This window comes from Lycorma delicatula, chromosome 2 (genome assembly GCF_047948215.1).
Source record: "Lycorma delicatula isolate Av1 chromosome 2, ASM4794821v1, whole genome shotgun sequence".
Classification (NCBI taxonomy): Eukaryota; Metazoa; Arthropoda; class Insecta; order Hemiptera; family Fulgoridae; genus Lycorma; species Lycorma delicatula.
Genome location: NC_134456.1, coordinates 139,113,022 through 139,130,309, shown reverse-complemented (window position 1 = coordinate 139,130,309; position 17,288 = coordinate 139,113,022). Strand labels below are relative to the sequence as shown.

General features: G+C 28.4%; 1 long non-coding RNA gene across 1 annotated transcript; it reads left to right on the top strand.

Annotated features, from left to right (window-relative positions):
* Window positions 1–682: 682 nt before the first annotated feature.
* Window positions 683–3,705, top strand: LOC142320261 (uncharacterized). The gene is made up of 5 exons (XR_012755330.1): window positions 683–818; window positions 1,231–1,344; window positions 1,491–1,593; window positions 1,733–1,841; window positions 3,588–3,705. It is a non-coding gene; the product is annotated as an uncharacterized LOC142320261 (long non-coding RNA).
* The last annotated feature ends 13,583 nt before the right edge of the window (window positions 3,706–17,288 follow it).

Here is a 17,288-nt window from a genome sequence, read left to right as displayed (position 1 = left end):
GCAGTAGTTTAATGATATTCAAAATTATCATGTTCTCTATTTTATATATGTATTTATATCTAGGGCTAGGGATGTTTTTGATTATTTAAAATATTTTTCAATTGAATTTTCTGCTAGGTATCATAACTGGTTTCCTTAACAGATCAAGTATTTATTATAAAGCATTATATATATTTATATATAAAACATACTTTAATATCCACCGACTTAATTGCATTTCATTTCAAGATACTGTCATAGATTTTTCTATTTTCTAAAGTAAAAGAATCTCCGATGACCTCCAATAGACAGGAGGTCACCTCTTTCTAATATGTCTCCTAGGGAAGCTGCTGCAGAATTTGAAAGAATAATAGTCCCCATTCTTTTGTCAGATTAATTAACCTTATATCCTGGTTAGGTTAAAAGTAACAATTGTGGGTTCACTAACTGTACTAATGAGGATGTGGATGGTTATGAATAAAACAATGTTTCTCTATCGGACATGCTATCTAAGCAAACAGAAAGTAGTTTTCATATAACCAGAGGATTACTTCAGTTTAGATAATACAAGGACTGGCTAGGGATGTTTCTGATTATTAAAAATGTTTTTCAATTGAATTTTGTGCTAGGTATCACAACTGGTTTCCTTAACAGATCAAGTATTATAAAGCATTATTATATAGTGTAGGTTATTATGAATATTAATTAAATGAAATTAAAGAAATTTTTTGTTGTTTAATGAAATGGTACTATTTTTAATTTATAGGAGGAAGAAACAGGTAGAAGTGAAATCTAATTCCATCTGTTCCACCTCTAAAAATTAAAAACCATTTCTTAAGGTAAGCTTAACATTTTAATTGAAAAAATACACTATTAAACAAACTTTGTTAGAAATTACCCCAAAAAAATGATTTTCATATCTCTTTTCAAAATCCTCCTATTCTCTGGCCTCATTCAAATGGCCAATGTGTGGTTATAGGATCTTACAAATTAATTCACTATTTAAATATTATGCATAAATAAAGTTGCTCTATATATATAATGAAGTATCTTTGTATCAAGTTAATTTCAATCAAGTAGAACACAGATTGAAATGGCACCTACCATAACATTAATTGAGTGCACAATAATAAAACTGGTCATTTAAATGTGCTAGATTTCAATCCTACCGATGATATAGTAACTCACTGCACTTATATTATCTACATAATTATTTTAAATTTCTACATTAATTTTTTTTTTCTGTTTTAGCTCATCAAAATTCCTGTATAAAGTACAATTGTTTTGGATGGAACAAAGTTTATTGATTAAAATTCAAAATAAAATGGTTGAATTATAAAGTTTTTACTTCCGATAAAATTTCAGGTAGGAGTTAATAACTAAATCAAATATAAAAAAAAAATATATTAAGCTATTTTTTTTAACAACTAATAAGTTGTGTTAAAAAAGATTTAGTTACTTAGACAACAAATTATTTTCAATTTGTACATTAATAAATTTTTTCTGTTTAGCTTATCAAAATTTGTGTTTAAAATAGAATGGTTTTGGAGGAACAAAATTTATTGATAAAAATCTGAAATAAAATTGTGGAATTAAACTAAGATGAAATTTCAGGTAAGAGTTAATTGCTAAATCAAATATAAAAAAATATATTAAGCTATTCTTTTTACTAAGTTCTGTTGAAAAAGATTGTAGTTAGTTAAGATAACTAATTATTTTGCATTTCTACATTAATAATTTTTTTCTGTTTTAGCTCATCAGAAACCCTGTTTAAAGTTCAATTGGTTTTGGATGGAACAAAATTTATTGATAATAATCAGAAATAAAATGGTGGAATTATCAAATCTTCAATAAAATTTCAGGTAAGAGTTAACTTTTTATGATTGCATGCTAAATCAAATAAAAATATATGTATTAAACTATTTTCTTTAACCCAACATACCTGTTTATACATTAATTAAAATAAATTTTTAGTTTACTGTGAAGGTAATTTTAGCCAGCCTCCGTGGCATGAGTGGTAGCATCTCCACCTTTCAACTGGAGGTCCTGGGTTTGAATTCTGGTCAGGCTTGGCATTTTTCATGTGCTACAAATTTGCATTTGCTAAATGATCATATCAGTCTAGTCACTGGTTACCATAATTGTAATGAAATTAGTTTACCAACAGAGCGCTAATTACCATGTGGAACAATAATTTATTTTCATTAATTAATAATTGACATATTTACATATAGTATATATTTTTAAATTTTAGTTAAAAATCTACATACCGCAAGCACAGTATTACTGTAGAAACAAAACTATTGCTAATAATGTTACTTGCCCATTGATTGCAACTGAATATCTAGGATGTAGTTTTCTTTTGCGTTCTACTTAATTATTTTGCCAGAAATTTTTTTTTAATAGTAATTCAGAGTATTAAGAAAATTAATAGCCAAAAACTTTGCCACTATGGATATCTGTAAATCCTCTTTTCATTTTTAATCGTTACTTTCTTGCATTTATTGTTTTCAATGTTGTGATATCACCTATTTGTGTATTAAATTATGAATATTTTGAAAAGCAAGTTGAATAAAGAACTTGTCTGTTGATTGGTTTAATAGAGGAAGTTATGAAGTTTTGTTATGATATACCAATTTACTTTTACTGTTTTTAGTATGTTTGACTCAGATTGAGTTTAATTGTACAAATTAAATCTTGTCTGTATCATTATTTAAGTTTTGATTTTAATACCGCATACACGAATACATTAACACAAACAGATATAATAGAAATAAATTAAATTTTGTATTAATTGCACTGAAAATAACCTACTTATATGAAATTTTTCTAATTTAGTTTTAATCAAAAAGGGATATTGCATTTGCTAATTCAGTTATTTACATAGTGTCTGATTTACTTTTTTCTTATGTATTACTTTCCTACGCATAAAGAAATTCATCCAGGCATTGCAACAAGTTAAGTTTTTTATTCAACTTTAAAGCTTTTTAACAATATTATTTTTTTTTCAGTTTTTAAAATTATATTATAAACATTAAGAATAAGATAAAAAGTAATTACTTTTAAAAGCATTTAGACTTTTTATTTAAAAAATTGTCATTCAATCTTTATTATTTACATGGCCTGTATAATAAATAAGCCTAGCAAATAACTAAATAAACCTGTACAGTAAATAACCTAGCATATTGCATTTGAGAACAGTGAAATATAATTATTTATAAAAAATAATTATGGAAAAATGATTGCATTTGACAATTGAGAGGTTTGGAGGTAGTACACTAGACCAAAACTTATAGAATTCTGAAGCAAAAGTAAAGCCTTTCTATTACCACATATAATTTTTTTATTGGCGATAATAAATATTTTTTAATATAAAGAAATTGTTTTAAAACTGACATTCTTTTTCACAGAGCACATTGCAATTAATTATTCAATATTTAACATCATTTCCATATGACTAAATTAACATTTTATTTTTTAAATCTAAAGAAAAATTATTTTTCTTTCACCTGAATCGCTGAACACTTTAAGCTGAATTATCGCTGAATTATTTTAAGAATTAAGGTACACAATTATAGCTATATTAAGTAAACATATTTCTATTTCAGATGTATGAAACAAATTTCTATCTTTATCATTGAAAATTTATCTCCAGCTGATTTATGAAAAAGATTGTTAGGTTAAAGGTTCATATCAACATACCTAAAGGATTACAGCAAGACAGTGGTAAGCACACTGTTATTATTTCTTCTATTATATTTAATATTATTAGTAAATAATTTGTTTTATTTTTAATTTACAATGGTATCAAATTTTAATGCAAAATGTAAATTTCCTCCATTTTAAATAATAAAAGTGTCCCTATTGAGGAAATTTTTACATAATCATACTTGTAATAAAGCTGATTGATTTTTTCCTATAAAATTTTTTTAGTGTGATGAAAAAATTAAAACCCATTGACAAATTAAGTGATGAGATTTAGTTAATCGTGATGTGAAAGTAAAAAACTGGTGCCATAATATCTGATGTCAATAAAGTAAATTTTTCAGTTTTCAGAGTTTGTCTTTATTTTAATTTTCAGTGTTTATTGCCCTTTTTATTGCATGCTAAAGTTTGGCAGTTATATTCAAAGTACAAAGAGGCTGTATATTCAAAACACATTAATCAGTTTTCAATGGGGCACAAAAGAAATTATATTTTATCATTAAAGATTTCAGTAATTCATATGGACTTTGTCTTCATTGAAATAGATTATGTTTTAGTGTAAAATTATCAGTGTATTTACATTTTTAGTAAATGTCAAAATGATTCAAACAGAGTTTGAAACTGATAATAATAATGCAGTGGGTATGCTAGGAAAGCAAACATGTAGCTAGCTGATTTAATAGACATTCATATGAAATGAAACGGATGTTAAGGAATGGTAATAAAGTGGAAAGATAATAATTGATGGATTGAAAAATGTTTCAAACATGTACCTTGAACTGGTGAAAAAACCTTGAAGAAAAACCTGAAGTCTTTTCAAAGTTGCACTCGGGTGTTACTTTACATTTTGCATTTATTCTTGGCTTTTGAATCACAATTCTTAAGTAGCTTAAAGCTTGGAGAATTACCAGAAATAAATAATAATAATAAATAAATCTTATTAATATTCTTATTATATACTTTTTATAATTTTTTTAATAATTTTTATGAAAATTTATTTTTTTTATCATCCAAATAATAATAATAATAAATAAAGTATTTCTCTGTTGTCTTTGTGATAACCTTTTTATCACAAAAGAGAAGATTATGAAAACTGTGCATGTAGGCTATTTAATCATGACAATATTCACACCCACAACTTGTACTTATTCCAGAACTTAGCTGATCATTACCAGATTACCCAGATGTACCAACATCTTTCTTACTATATATAGTCCCTGAAATTTCTGATAGTTCTCCAAGCTGAAAGCCACTAAAAAATGTGATCAGAATCTTCTGGGTACAAATATTAATCCTTGAATTCTGAGTTGTTTCAGAATTCCATACAATATATTTTTTTGCTTATTTTTCAATCTTATGTGGCATCTAAAAAAAAACACTGGGAATTAATTTTTGCATTTCAGTCATTTATACAAATAGAGCAATGTATTTGTACCTTTATTGATATAAACATAATGAATCCATAACATTACAAATTCTTTTGCCATTACACCATTGTGTTACAAAATATCAGCCAAATGTTCAGTTAACCAGCTTCAGTTTTTTCTAAAAAAAAAAATCATAATAGATTGTAATGTTGATTTAAATTTTTTTTTATTAAATATAAAATTACTTGTTTGATATCTTTTAATTTTAATTGTTAAAGCAAAGATGTTTAACAAAGTAAAAGAAAAATTAAAATATATTTAATATTGGCAATTTTGAAAAATATAAGGATTTAAATAAATAATTTTAAAAATATTTATTACCACAGACCAATGTAGGGGAATGAGCAAAAAATTTTACAATGATGTGAAAGCTTATAAAAACCAATATAAACAGAATGATGAAATGTGACAACATTAAAAATTGTTAAATATTAAAGACTCTTCAAAACAAAGTTTTGAAAGCTAGTCATTTAATATTTGATAAGTTTTAATACATTTATTCAAAATTCTGGTTAAATATTACCTTATACAGTTATATATATTACCTTATACAAATATTACCTTAAATATTACCTTATACAAATTAATCATTTCAGAATTAAAGCTATCAGGTGATAAATAAAGCTATCAGATAAATAAAGGGAATATTGTTGTAAATGCATTACTAAATAAAAGCCAAAATTTACTAGCCATTAGCCTACATCAATTCCAAGGTTAAGTTCAATGTCAACACCAGCCAGTGGCAGTAGTGATGGTATGATTTTCAATGTATTTTCTTTATTTTATTAATCTTAATTGTTCTGATTCTTTTTAAAACCTATTTTATCAATACTTTGTTTTTAATGCCCTTAATCTGTACAGTAATTAGACATATTGATTTAAATTTATATACTGCAATTGATAGCAGTAAAGTTGTAATAGAAAAAAGTTATGTGGAAATTATTAGTACTAGTGAAGATCAAACTCCAAGAAAAATATTAATTTAAATTGTGAAAGAGACAGATGTATTAAAATTTATAACTAAAGTGGATGGTGTTGAACAAAACCGAATGGTAAGAAAATATACACTACTATGGGTAAAAATGGTAGTGACTCTCTTTTATCCATAGTATCAATCATTAGTATTTTTAGCTGGATTGGAGTCTGATGGATATCATATCCAACAGTGAGAGTATTACATTTTGAAATTGAGTGTTTAGATTTTGAAAACTTTGCACTATTTAACTGTTTTTCCAGTGTAATACAAAAAGAAAGTCGCATCTATTTAGTATATCGCAAACATATATATTAAAATGTAAATATTACGTCTACTTCAAATTCAATTATCATTCATCTGCAGATAATTTTTGTTTTCTAGATAATATTGAAACGTTAATTCTAAATTAGCATTTTAGATCAACACGTTATTGTGGAGGTATAAGTATAGAATTCAGTTTAATAGAAACGGGTCAAAAATGTTAATATAACTAATGTTATGGGTTATTTACATTGCAACTTCCTAGTCGATGCTCTCCGAGTCAAACAGAAATCAGCTAGCATATTAACACTCCATTTTTCTTTGTAAAAGTTTTTCAACACTGATATATATTGGTGGAAACATTCACCATGTTGATCACTTACTGTCCCAAGGTTTGGCAGGAAGAAATCCAGATATGAATGCAGGATAAAATGTTTTTTAACACTGAAATACGAGTATATTGGTGAAAACATTCACCATCTTTATCACTTACTGTCCCAAGGTTTGACAAAAAGAAATCCAGATGTGAATGCAGTAAATATAGGATATGTACATATTGCATCCCATAATTGTGTAAGAATTTGTCAGTTTATTATGGTAATTTCATGAATTATGGGCACCAAGTAAATTTTCAAAAGTTTCTTTAAATGCTGTGCAAGCATTTCATCTTTGACCAATTTTCTTATTTATGGGATAACAAAAATACCTTCTTTAATTTTTACTTCACATCCTTTTGGAATTTCTGCCTTATATATCAAAATTCTTGACTGTCTTCCTTCAAAGTTTAAAAAAAATTTGTATTAATCCCAGTTTGATAGGAAGGAGCAGTATGTTTTTCAACATAAAAAAAATATTGGTTTCATATAACACATGTTAAGAAAACAAAAATTGAGTTTTAGCAGTGTCATTTGAGGTAACTGGATGGAATTAGGTGATGTCCTGGTTTTCCAAAAGATGTTTATATTAGTGTTGAATATTAGTTCTGTTACTTAAGGGTAATCTCAATTAGTTGTGTTCATTAAGTAATCTGAACTCCTGTTAAGATACAATGTTAATTATTGTAGTACTAACTGGTCAGGGCTTGCTCATTTCCTTATATTTATGTATTTAAGTATTTTATAGATTCATTAAAGATATATTTCTGTTGCTGTGAACACAAAAAAATGTGAGCCTAAACAGCAAGAGTTAAGCAATTTAATAAATTACCAATATCCATTTGAGAAACCTTTTTTTATTCCATTCAGAAGTATTAGACACACATCCTTGTATTATAATAAATAATTTTTACTCCTCTGATATTTAGAGATAGTAGAATTACTATCTATTCTGAGAAAAGTAGGTAGTTTATTAGGTAATTGCATTTATTGATACTCAAATTGAGTAACAACACTTTGCATCACCCTTGCTCATAGGTATCTGTTGAATCAGGACCTCGTTATGAAAATTATATTTTTTCTGACAATCTTGCATTTGACAATACCACTCAATAAGTTCTTTTTATTTACTGTTCCAATTTTTTATTAATATATTAAAGATTTTGTAGTTTTGGGGGTCTGTAAATAAAGTAATGAGACTGGTTCAGAAAAACTTTTTATTTTGAATCCATGGACTTTAAAATAGTTCCCTTGGGAACACATGGAACACTCAAATGGTTTTCCCACTCTTCATAGCAGTGCTGAACTCAGAAACCAGAATATCCTTCAGATGGTAGGTGACATTTTTTTTTGTTTTCTACTGTTCCAAAATGGTATCCTTTGAGGTGTTTTTTTAAAGTTGTGAACAGGAAAAAGTTGCAGGGACTCAAGTCAGGTGAATATGGTGCAGGAATATTTTTTCTTGCCAAAAGCTCATTAATTGAGATTGCAGTGTGGCGAGGTTCTATGTCATGATGCAGCATCCAGTTGTCTTTGATGGCTAGTTTCATGTAGGCAATTCTATTCTGTGGTCTTTCAAAAATTTCTCAGTAAACATATTTACAATCTATCCTGTAGGCAAAAACTCCTTATGGATAATGCCATTATTATCGAAGGAACAAATTAACATGGTTTTTGATTTGTTCATTTTTGCTTTTTTGGGACGTGGTGAGTTTGCAGTGTGCCATTCCTTGTTCTGGCATTTTGTTTGTGGGTCGTACTCAAATATTCAAGATTCATAACCAGTTATAACATTTCAGGGTCAGGAAATCAGGGTCAGTTTCAATTCGCCCTAGATCGGAGCACACTTCCACCCTATTTTTTTTTTTTTGTTCAAGAAAAGGTTTTTTGGGACCAATTTTGCACAAACTTTTTGATGTTAATGGTCTTCCAGAGCATGGATCATCCGCAATTGATTCCTGGCCATTTGAAAATGCTTTAAACCACCTAAAAACTTGGACTCGTGACAGAGCTTCATCTCCATACGACCTTTTCAATTTTCATAAAGTTTCAGTAGCATTCTCACAGAGCTCAGCAATAAACTTGATTACACAATGTTGCTTATAATTAGTATCACTCAACAATTGACTAAAAATATTAATACCTAATATAAATCACTTTTTCATATAACCATATGTAACTTTAGTGTTGCCACTTTGGTTGCAAAAAAAACTAGTCTCTCGCCAACCATTCCTTAGAGTACTGTTAATTGAACCCCATTAGTTTGCCTAAGTAAAGTGATATGCACATTCAGTTAAAAGTAACAATTTCTTAACTGGATTTGTGACAAGACCTATTGTCTTAAAACATCTGTAAGTTGATTGGCAATGATTTTTGGTTGAATGAATTTATAAACAAATAAAATTTATAATGAAATGGAATATTTTGTTTTAGGAAAGAGCAGCTGAGTCCTTACAAAACATCAGGAGTAAATGAATATAGAATAGTATAAGAAGAACTGGAACATTAATTGTTAAATAGAAACTTTTGTCAAATAAAAAAAATAATAGGCATTTGAAAAAACCTGTAAAAAAATAAAAGTAATCTGATTATTTGATTATATGTTCTTTTTCTTTTGTTAATTAAATACTTCAAAGGCCATATCTAACATGCTAAGCACAAGCTATGTATGAAATCCTACATATGTAATAAAGATTAGTTTACTTTGCTCAAGATAACTTTTGGAATTAATTTCTCAATTATACTACTTCCATCATTTCATTTTCTCATATTTGGGCCCTACTTAACATAATTGATCAGCAGCATCATAATTTGACCATACATTTTTTGCTGCAAAAATTATCATACTGTTTAATCCGTTGCAAGGAGTACTTTGGTAACCAAACCAGTTTGCAAATAAAGGAAAAACTGAATTGTGGACTGTCTGAAACCAAAATTAATTCACTCCTGAAGCCTGCCCTTTAGATATTAGACTAAAATTTTCTAACATACATATATACTTATTTTTTTTACAGTTTATGAATGTTTGGTAATTAAACAGCATCAGTAAGACTTTATTTTCACTAACTTTTACAAGGTTAGCCTTAAGGTGTTACATCAGGTACAATTTGAAATGACAATTGCCCTTTGAAGGGAATATTTCTTACATTTCTTTTGAGTATATTTTTCCCCAAGGCCTTATTAGTAGCTAAAAAGAAACTGAATGAAATTCAACTATGTTTTTTGAATTTGAATGAAGGAAATAGCAAAATGATGAATTAGTTTGAAATGCTGGTTTCGAAATGAAATTAAAGCCTATGGTCAATTTTTGTATTTTTTTAAGTAAATTCCAAACAGTTCAGCTTGATTTTTGATAAATTTAAATTGCTAACCAAGTCATTTAATTCACCTTGTGATAAAAGATGTGGCTTATTCAAAGCTAATTCAAAATCAAAATCATTGTCTTCTTCAGTACTGCCTGATTCTTCATCGCTGCTTTGGAAACATACATTCACTGGTGGCTCAGGAACTGGAATAATTTCACTGTGAGGTACAAGCTTTATTGCAGATTGCAATGAAAGATATTTAACAGTAAGCTTAGATTTTTTAGAAATTCCAGATACACTTGCTAAACGAAACAATCGGTTACGTGATCCTTTGGTTCACGCCAAACCATAGGTACACCAAATGGCAAAGCCTTTCGTGTATCTTTCAGACATCCTCTTAAATATACAGAACAATTAGTGCATACTATATGAGTGCATTCTATTTGATTTTATGGTAAACCACCACATACATTACAAAAGGTATCCACATCCACAATTGAGGCATTGTGACACTGCACTGTTAAACTTTAGGACTGAACAAAATTAATTCATTCCTAAATCCAGTGCTTAATGCAAACAACACATCTGTGTGCAAACAACACATCTGTGTTTTCAGCTACACGTTTTGACCCGCACAAACTTGATTCTTGTCCATGAAGGCTCACTCTTCAGTATTAGATATGTCATAATATGTAACTACGATATAACTTAATTCTTTGTCTAGTATTGTTTTTTTATAGATTACAAATCATAAACAATAAAAAATTAACTAACATAATACATTACAGGAGCTTAAAATGCTAACTATACGTTGAAAAATGAAAAAATCCTTTAATTAAAACTTTAAAATTTTTCAAAAATGGTGGGGGATAGAAAGATTTTTAGTTCATATTCGTTTTCAGCATCAAAAAGAGATTAAAATCATGTATCGCATGTTAGGAAACAAAAATTATGTTTATCAGTGTAATTAGTATGAGGATGCAATGCTCAGATAATTCTGCTAAGTGATTGGAAATTAAAATTATTTAACTGCTTTGACTTCTTAACCTCTTAAAGGCTAAAATTTAGTTAGTATATTCAAAAAGCACTTATGAGAATTGTTCCGTTTCATGTTGAGCCGTCAGGTGCTGCAATCTAGTGGGTGCTAGCGCTCACCAGAGATTTCCATTCATACTAGCATTCAGCGCTTGAATCTGATCCAAGGGGGTCATGTCATACTCTTAGTTCAGATGGACTCCATTCTTTGTTCGGATGAACATTAAATTTAATGTTTTAATTTAATTTTATATTTTTTATTTTTATATGTCAAGTTATACGCTATGTTACAATTCATTTCATTAACTGTCAAGACGACAATTCATTAAACCATTATTCAACAAGCAACAAGGCGTTGTCTTCATTCACAACCTACAAACATACAGTCCAACCTCACTCTAAAATTTACCAAGAATAATTTTTCTTTTAAACATTTTTCTTTCTAAATATTCTTGAAGACAATCTTTTGTAAAACTAATTAAAAATTCATCTTTTCCTTCATAAACAGCAATAAAGTTATAGAACAAAATTTAAAAAAATGAAATTTATATTTGATTTATATTTCAAAAAATCAAAAATGCACATGAAAAAATGTTCTGTAACCAACCAATTCATTCAAGATTAAACTATTTCCTTTTCACAAATACATTACAATAATTTGTTGAGTTTTTTAAAATAATTACATATAGTAAAATTTTCTGTTTGTGTGTAATGTTATTTAAGAATAAAATTGTTATATTTTACCTTTAAAATTGTACTCATAAAATTGTCAATGTATTAATTATATTATGTGGTTGCTCCAAATTAATATTGTGTATTTATTTGTACTGAAACTACTTATTTGTATAGAATTAATGTTTTTGTGGGCTCTCCTGTGGTTTCTGAATCCTTCCTGACAAATACTAGAGCTGACCCTTCAACAAACATTGATATCTTACTAGTGATGAATTCTGATTTTTTACTTTGATTATTTATAATAATTATAGCTATAAACTATACATGTAGCTATAACTGTAATTGGAAATAGAAGTCAAAGCAGTTAAAGAAAAATATTTCTATTACTAAAGTATTTCCATTACTTCATGAATACTAAAACATACAATTATAATAACTTGTAGTTAATACAAAAATAGTGGATCCAATGTGTGAAATATTATTTTAAAAATGTACAAAAAAAAATTAAATATTCATTTCATAGATTAAGTTACATGATTAACAGGACTAAATGAACCATGAATATTCCTGAAAGCAAAAAAATCAGTGTTAATTAATTTTTAAATATAAAACAGTTTTTGAAAAAAACCTGTTTGGTGACTTCAGGAAATGAGCTCATAATAGTTTAAATGTACTGTTTAGAAATTTATTTTGTTCGTAATTACCTGATTGGTTTTGTGCACTTTTCCATTTCTCTGCTTCTGTGTAAAACTTTAATCTTAAAATATTTCGTCCATTCTAATCAACTATCGGTTTTGTCTATTGTAATCCTTGTTTTTATTTAAATTTTCACATTCTACAGTTTATTCTAGTAAATTAACTAATACTTAATAACCTAAGATGTAGACACCCTATAAAATTCTTTTTACAAGGCTACTCTTTAATATTGATCTTGCTGAAAAATTTATAGTTTAATTGGATACTTCCACACATCAGGGAATGGATAAGAATCTCTTTAAGGAAGTTTGAATCTGCTCTAATTTAAGGAAAACAGATTTATGGTACCATATATTTAAAAATCATAAATTGGTCATTTGCTGCTCTCATGTCATTGATAAATAATCTCCACTCAAAGTCAAAAGATTGTGGGTTGAATATGTTTTATTATTAAAACATATTGAAAAAAGTTTTAATAATTTTTTTTATTCAATAAGTTAATTCTTTCCAACCTAATTAATACACAAATAGAGGCAGTACTGATTGTTATACTTTAGAATGAAGGTGACATTATAAATGATTTCGTCACTGTTTTTTCAAAATATCAAGGAAACATTAAATATAAAGGAACAGTTGATGTGTTCATTAAGTGATATTTTTATTTAAATCAGAATATGATTATTGTTTTTTATACAATTTTTTCGCCGTAACGGACAAAGTTGAACTTATTGTTCAGATCGTAATGCGTTTGCGTAAAACGATAAATAATTTTAAGCGTAAAATATTCAAGTTTCGTTCAAATTCGTTCTTAAAACAATGAAATCGGACCGGCAAGTGTTTTTGCATTTTCAATCAATAAATTTGAGAAAATTCGACGAATTTTTTATTATATGATTTGTGTTACGTATACATAAAAACATTGTTTATCTCCTATTATTTCTGGATGATTTCGTATTTGTTTTATGTTAAAAAAGTTCTATCATTTAGTTATAATATTAAGTAGTGCAGGAAGAAAATATTTAACGGTGTATATTTTTGTGTTTGAGAAAATCGGCTTCGGTCGGATTCACATTGGGCTCCTGATGATTCAGCAGCTCGGTACAGTTAACACATGCACTCGGCTCCTGTCGAAATCAGTCGGCTCTTTACATTTCACTCGGCTCCTGACGATTCAGCGGTTCCGTACACAGTAAGCTCCCCACTTCATTCAATGAGTTTAAATTACTTACCAACCATCCCAACCCCACTTTCCCACTGACCGGGATAGCTCTGGGACGCAACGTCCCAGAACTACCAAACCAAAACACATTTTTAAAATTACAATTAAATGTAACAAAGTACAGGCCCCAAAATCGCCTCCAGCGCCCTCTCCTTATGAGAGGATGACCCCTTAAACAAAGGATTTCAGCCCATTCTGGGCAGAAAGGGAATGCACTGCAGAAGACAAGATCATTAGCACATCGTTCCGCCAGGTCTCTACTGTTAAAACCCTCCATTGGATCGGAACACAGTCCAAATTTCACAAAATGAAACACCATCTTCTATTTATAACCCATCAGTACAGTAGAATCATCCAGCAGCAAAGGATGAAAATCCATTACTGCAATAAGTAGGATCTCTGATATCCTTGCATTTCATTCCATTCAGTCCTATTCAGTCCTCATCCAATCTTCTACGAGTCTATTACAAGTCTTAAGGACTCAACTAGTCTCATTACATGATATTACAGTTATTAATACAATAAATTTGCATAATGTTTTATATATGAATATATTTACAATTACAATAAAAATAATTATAATCGCATAACCCAAAATTTTCTGTTTCTATACTGATTAATTTTACTTAAATAATTGATTAAATTAAATTGATTAAATTTACCAAACTCAAAAATTGTATTTACATCTTCAAAATTACTTTTTTCTGTACTAGTTTTATTTTCATCATTTTCACATAGTTACATCACTTATTTCATGTAATTATTCCATGGTAATAAAAACAATTGTATTATTTATTCCAAAATAACTCTTTAACTACAGTACAACACTGATTTGCAGATTTTCAACTACCTGGAATATTTCATCAACTACTAGGCTGTTTAAAAGAATTAATATATATATATTTGCTTTATTTGATAAAATAAAGCTTTGCTTCAATATATTTTTATTGTATTTTCAACATATTTTTATTTTATTCAATATATTTTATTTTTACTGGGTTTGTTATCAGCCTTTTTTGCAGTTCTTTTATTAGCAAATTTCTACTCATTGGATTTTTTGTCATGTATTACTCTGTTTTTGTTAAAATAAATTGTTTTTTTTTTACACTTTTGACATTTTATAAATGGGATATCTAAACATTAGAATGATCTATGTAATAAACTTTTTTTAATTTTCCATGTATCCAGATAATCGGCATTTCACTTTTCTTCTGTTTTATTTTTATAAAATTAATGTTTTGTGATTACATTCTAATCAAGGCTTTCCCATAGTCTTGCATGATCCTTTCATACAATTGACTTGCTTATCTTCAGTGTTTGTCAAAAGAGCTCTTGAAGATATTGAACTAACTTCAGTTTTATGTTAATAAGAAAGAGTTTTTAAGGTGGGCGTTCCACTAATTTTCCAATTATTAACTTTGCATTAATGATGTATAAAAAACTGAAATCATCTTGGTTCATTGTACAAACATGAAAGTAAAAATATACTAAAGAAAATTTTTTTTTGTGCACTTTTATCAAGTAATTTATGCATGTATTAAGATAACCCAACTTTATTCAGTGGTACCTCAGTCCTTGCCTTGAACTATTTCTCTTTGTAAAGCTAGTTACAATTATCGTATAGTTTTTGTAAAGCTAGTTTTAGTTATTGACAATAATTATTATTTAATAGCTGTTGATGGAAGAACAAAAAAGTCTACTCATAGAGGGGCACTTTTGACTTTGAGTGGAGATTATTTATCAATGACAAGAGAGCAGCATGTGACCAATTTATGATTTTTAAATATATGGTACCATAAATCTGTTTCCTTAAATTAGAGCAGATTCAAACTTCCTTAAAGAGATTCTTATCCATTCCCTGATGTGTGAAAGTATCCAATTAAACTATAAATTTTGCAGCAAGATCAATATTAAAGAGTAGCCTTGTAAAAAGAATTTTATAGGGTGTCTACATCTTAGGTTATTAAGTATTAGTTAATTTACTACTAGAATAAACTGTAGAATGTGAAAATTTAAATTAAAACAAGGATTACAATAGACAAAACCAATAGTTGATTAGAATGGACGAAATATTTTAAGATTAAAGTTTTACACAGAAGCAGAGAAATGGAAAAGTGCACAAAACCAATCAGGTAATTACGAACAAAATAAATTTCTAAACAGTACATTTAAACTATTATGAGCTCATTTCCTGAAGTCACCAAACAGGTTTTTTTCAAAAACTTTTCCATGTAATTGCTCCCTGTTTTATTAAAAAATTGGATTTTGGACTTTTTCCTAACTACAGTAATAAGCCTTAATTGTGTAATAAGTAATACAGTAATATTGTGTAATTGTGTAATATACAGTAATTGTGTAATACAGTAATAAGAGATTGTCAGTGATATATCATAAGTGTTACTTATATTCATTGATTCCTGAGTTACAAACAAATAGAATTTTTGTTAATGAAATGTTTTTATTTTACAAGGGGAACGCACATCGGTTCGAATGCGACTTCATTTCCTTTTTTTAATTTAAATATATTAATTTATTAATAATTATTAACTTCTGATTGTAAAAAAATTACAATAAATAATAATAATAAAACAAAAATAGTATCAATAGAATAATAACAATAACTTACAATAATTATACAGAGCGTTTCATAATGTTCTTGGGAGTTTCGAAAATTCATTAACAAAAAACTATTTCACTCATATGAATAAAACAAGTACTGTACGAAAAAGTACTTAAAATAGCTTTTTTCATATATACTAGGCAGTTAGTAACCATTTGTTTGCTAGGCGTCGACAGTAGAGAAATTGCCACGGGAAACGAGAAGTCGTTTTGTGTGTTAGCATTTCACTTGTCAAAGCCAGTAATTTCTGTGCAACCTGCGTTTCTGTTGAAATTTCATAAGCAGCAACTAAGTGACAATTCAATTCGTGCATGGTATAAACAATTCAGTGAAACTGGTTGCTTGTGCAAGCGAAAATCAACTAGTCGTCCATCAACCTCAGAAGCATGTAAGTTTCATTCGCAGCCCAACAAAATCGACTGCGGCTGCAAGCAGAGAATTAGGAATTATGAAAACAGTGTGGAGAGTTCTCCGTAAACGTTTATTATGCAAACCAAACCATCTTCAATTAATCCATCGTCTTTCTGATGGAGATAAAACACGTAGGCTTAATTTTTGTTTACAGTTACAGTTAAAGATGTTGTTAGTTGAACGTTTTTTAAACAGGATAATTTTCAGCGATGAAAATTATCTTGCGTAATAGCGGCAAAGTAAACCGTCATAACGTGCGAGTTTGGGGAACTGAAAACCCACACGCTTATGTGGAACACATTCGGGATTCTCCGAAATTAAACGTTTTTTGTGCGATCTCTCGTGAGGCAGTGTATGGGCCATTCTTTTTTATGGAAACGACAGTAACCGGCATGATATACCTGGATAAGTTACAATTATGGCTTATACCTCAACTACTCAACGATTTCATTTTCCAGCAAGATGGTTGTCCTGCCCATTTTCATAAAGAGGTTCGACAGTACCTTAACATAACATTACCTCGGCGCTGTATAGGATGTGCGTCTGAAGAAGACCAATACATTATGCTGTGGCCACCAAGATCACCAGACCTCACGCCATGTGAT